We start from the raw sequence: 5,146 nt of genomic DNA, 5'->3' as shown, positions 1-5,146 counted from the left end.
TTGAGCCACCGCGCCCGGCCGCCTCATTTTATTATACAAAGTCTTTGTAATTCATTGTGTATTTTACACTTACAGAATATGTCAATTTGAACTAGCCACGTTTCAAAGGCTTAATACCCTTGTTTGAAATGCCCACCTGCAGTGCGAACCCAGAATAATTTAGTCCTTTCACAAGGTACCAATTGGTGCCCAGGCACTAGCATATCAAATATACAACAGGGGGCTAAAATAGCACTTGAAATATAGTGAGATGGGGATTTTTTAAAAAAAAATTTACTAGAATCCTCTGAAGGGGAACATGTATCATATGTGGTTGTGAGAAATCCTTTGAAAAGTTTGCCGTGGCCAAAAGAAGGGCAGGTTGGAGATGGAGAAACTCCCATGAAGAACTCCTAGGTCATAGGTCAATCGCTGAACTTGGATCTCTCAGAGATTTCACCATTTTTAAAAATTACTTTTCTAGGGCCAAGACAAAGGTCAATAGTGACTCAATTTATTATTGGAAAAATTTTAACAGCTTCAATCTCTAATAAGAGGGCCTGAACAAAATCGTGAACCACCCACATGAAAGAATATTTTGCCATGATTAAAATACTATTTAGAAACATGGGGATATACCTGATATAGAACGGCAAGTAGAGGAGGAAAGCAGGACTGAGTGTAATTATTCATACAAGCTGAACCATATTTAATAAGTGCAAAAGAAATATGCCAAAATATTGCCATTGTTTTTATTAGGAAGTAGCATCATGGGTGATTTTTCTGGACTTTTCAATGTTTTTCTAATGAACACATATTACTTTGAGGATTATCAGGAAGGGGATAAAACAAAACCCAATGACTCACTTGCCAGAATTTCCCCGGTTCTGTAACTACTGAATTACATATGTGTATTTACAATGCGTGTGTCTTTGTAGTTATGCAGGTGTGTGTGCACATGTGTGTACATGTGTGCACGTGTATCTTCCCGAGTTGTCTCCTGAACATGATCTCAGACTGATGCTCCAGAGATCTAGGAAAAGGCAAACGTCTTCCACTCTAACATAATTACTTCCTTGAATTTTATTAATTTGGATAGAACATCATGTCTGTAGCCATTCTGTTGTCATTTCTAATCCCCACATCCCCAACTGCTTTTTGAGAGATAATATCTCTTACGAACATTTCTAGCTAGATATAGAATGATTTCTCCTCTTCACTTTATGTGTAAATAAGACAATAAATCATTTCTGATCTCCAAGTTCCCTCTCCTAAATTTCAATCCAGAAGTGAAGAACGTGAGGTGACTATGCAGCCGAAGAATCATGCCACATCACTTTCATGAACAGCTTTTCAGAAGATCATTTTATATAGTCTGTTTTATACGATAGGGTTAAGAGGGAGAAAGAAAACTGATAATAAACAAGAAGTAGAAAATTTAAACTATTTGGAAAAAATCCCCCAAGTAATGATAAGAAATGGGGTAATCATTAAATACTTTAAGACTGCAACATATTCAGCTAAGAGACATATGCTAAGAAGATAAAAGTTTATAGAAGAAAATAATATATTATGAATAATTCTTTTTCCAGGAGCATGGTAAATTAGATTCCCTGACAAGCCCACCTACATAAAATAACTCAAATACTGAATAATAAATGTTTTAAAATATATTTTGCACATTAACTTGTGTAAAAGTAAGTATACATGCCAATCTCCCAAGTGAAGTAAGACACAGAACTCTAGAAGTACCAAAAAGAGCACCGATCATGGAGAATTTTGCCAAAATCCACAATCCTTGAGTTTCTGTTTAATGACTACACCTCATACAGGTGGCAGAAAGTAAAGCCCAAAACATACCCAGGTGGGGAATAAAAATGAGATCCCCCTAAAACACTGAGACTCCAAAGAACTTTACCCACAGTGAAGCCCCACTGAAAAGAAAGGAATAGCAAGGAAATTGGCTATCTCAACCCTAGCGCTGGAAGGAGTAAATGAAAATAACCCCCTGAGAATTCATAACTATAAGTTGGGCTTCATGTGTATTTGAGTTTCTGTTATCTATGTAGTCTGAAAACCCTAAAAAGGAAAATTTAATTTGAGGTGGACATTGATGGATAGTGTTTCAAAGTGACTGGCCGAAAATAGTCAACTTTAACCTGGACCTCAAATAATCTGCATAGACACACTTCTAGTAAACATGAGCAGTTCATGGTCAAAATAACAAAATGCAAGAAAACATGGCACATTCTAGTCCCTTTAAATAATGGATTAGTTATCTAGACAAACCCTCCCAATAAAAGATAAAAACTAAAAATTCTGATGTTAAAAAACAAACAGCATTAAAAGGTAGGAGAGTTCTGCTTCCGGGGAGATGAAGTAGGCATACTTTTCTCTATTCTTCCCACCAAGTGCAAGTAAAAACCTTGGTAATTATACATAAGGCATTCTCAGATGAAGGAAGACCAAGAGAATCTATCACTAGCACACCTACCCTAAAAGAATGGCTAAACGAAGATCCCTAAACAGAAAGGAAACAATAAAAGATGGAACCTTAGAACATAAGGCAGGAAAGAACTAACATTGTAAGCCAAAATATGGGTAAATACAATAGGCCCTAATTTTCCTCTTGAGTATCCTAAATTATGTTTGATGGCTGAAGTGAAAAATTATAACGCTGACATTGCTCTAAAACTCTTTGCAAAAGCACAAAAGATTTGGCAAGAACACAAAAAAATCAAGATTTGTAAAATTCATATCTTGAAATAGAGTTAACAAACATTAAAAACTTAGAAAGCCCTACCGTCTGTCTAATTAAATTCTAGAATAAGACAATAGGAAATAGGATATGTTCTGTGGATAACAGCTGAAAATTTTCCAGAATTATTGAAATACATTAATAAGGAGGTGTAGGAAGACCAACAAATGTACCCCAGAATCAATACCCAGACTTACTATGGTAAAATTTCAGAACATTAGATAGAAAGAGACATTAAAAAGAAGTCAAAGAGATCATTGACAAATAAATAGCAACTAGACTGACTGCTAGAATCTTGCAGCAACCACGGAAGTGAGAAGATAATAGAAAAAATACCGTCAATAAGCGGGGAAAAAAATTTCTACCTAGAATTGTATAACCATAAAAATTCACTTCCAAAGAAAAGGACCAAAAAACCCACAAAACCAACAGAGACAAAAGTAAACATGTATCCCACTAAATTAAATTCTAAAGTGGATACTTCAGTAGAATAAAGAGATCACAGATGGAAGGATTGAGATGCAAGAAGAAATGATGAGCAAAGAAAGTAAATTCAAAGAAACATGGATTCTATCAAAAATAATTATGATAAATGGGAAAACAGTCTAGAAGTAAAATACTGTATAACTGTAGTATGTAAGTTTGGATGGGGTGATTAAAGTTAATGCACTTCAAATCCTCATATTGTTGAAAAGAAGGGTAAATAATTTTGAATTGCAAATATTTGAAAGTCAAATATGGAAAACAATAAATCAAATAAATAATATTAACCAAAAAAACCAGCACTACATATGACAAACCCACAATTAAAATCATACTCAATGGTAAAAAGTTGAAGGCTTTTCCTCTAAGATCAGAAATAAGACAAGGATGCCCACTTTCACCACTTCTATTCAACACTGAACTGGAAGTTCTAGTCACAGGAATTATTCAAGAAAAAGAAATTAAAAGCATCCAAATCAGAAAGGAAGAAGTTAAATCGTCACTGTTTTCAGATGACATGCTCCTATATGCAGAAAACCCTAAAGCTTCCACTAAAATAAAAAATCAGAACTAATAAACAAATTCAGTAAAGTTGCAGAATACAAAGTCAACATATAAAAATCAGTTGCATTTCTTTACAACAATAACAATGTATACTACAGAGAAATCAAGAAAACAATTCCATTTATAATAGCATCAAATACTTAGGAATACATTTAGCCAAAGAGGTGAAAACTCTGTACACAGAAAATAAAACAATAACGAAAGAAATTTAAAAAGGCATAAATAAATGGAAGAATATTATGTATTCATGGATTATAAGAATTAATATCACTAAAATGTTCATGCTACCTAAAGCAATACACAGATTCAACATAATCTCTATCAAAATTCCAATAAATTTTCTCACAGGAACAAATAAAATAATTCTTCAATTCATATGGAACCAAAAAAGACCCTGAATAGTCAAAATATTCTTAAGAGGGGGGAAAAAAGAGGAGGCATCACACTTCCTAATTTCAAATTGCATTACAAAGCAACAGTAATCAAAACAGTACAGTGCTGGCTGGGCACAGTGGCACATACTTGTAAGCCCAGCACTTTGGAAGGCCAAGGCAGGTGAATTGCTTGAGCTCAGGAATTCAAGACTAGCCTGGGCGACATGACTAAACCCCATATCAAAAATAAATAAATAAATAAGTTGGGTGTGGTGGTACGCACCTGTAGTCCCAGCTACCTGAGAGGCTGAGGTGGGAGAATTGCTTGAGCTCAGGACGTCAAGGCTGCAGTGAGCTGAAACAGCACCACTGCACTCCAGCAAATACCTTGTCTCAAAAATACCACAGTATAGTACTGGCATAAAGACATATACACAGACCAATGGAACAGAATCAGGAGCCCAGAAATAAATCCAAGCATACATGGTCAACTAATCTTTGGCAATGCCACCAAGCAGACATGATAAAGAAGGGATGGTCTGTTCAATAAATGGTGTTGGAAAAATTGGAAATCCACATGCCAAAGAATGAAACTGGACCCTTACATTACACCATACACAAAAAATCAACTCAAAATGGATCAAAGATCTAAATGTAAGACCTAATACCATAAAAATCCTAGGAAAAAAAAGCATAAGAGAAAAGTTCCTTGACATGAGTCTTGGCAATTATTTTTTGGATATGACACCAAAGGACAGGCAACAAAAGCAAAACAAAAAATGAAAAAGAAGTGGAACTACATCTGACTAAAAAGCTTCTGCAGAGCCAAGTAAACAATAAACAAAATGAAAAGGCAGCCTATGTATCAGAAGAAAATATTTGCCAACCATTTATCAGGTAAAGGGTTAATCTCCAAAATATACAAGGAACTTACGTAACTCAACAGCAAAAAAGTAAATAACCTGATTTAAAAATAGGCAGCCCTGGC

This window comes from Mandrillus leucophaeus, unplaced genomic scaffold (assembly GCF_000951045.1).
Source record: "Mandrillus leucophaeus isolate KB7577 unplaced genomic scaffold, Mleu.le_1.0 Scaffold27, whole genome shotgun sequence".
NCBI lineage: Eukaryota > Metazoa > Chordata > Mammalia > Primates > Cercopithecidae > Mandrillus > Mandrillus leucophaeus.
This window is presented reverse-complemented; position numbering follows the sequence as displayed.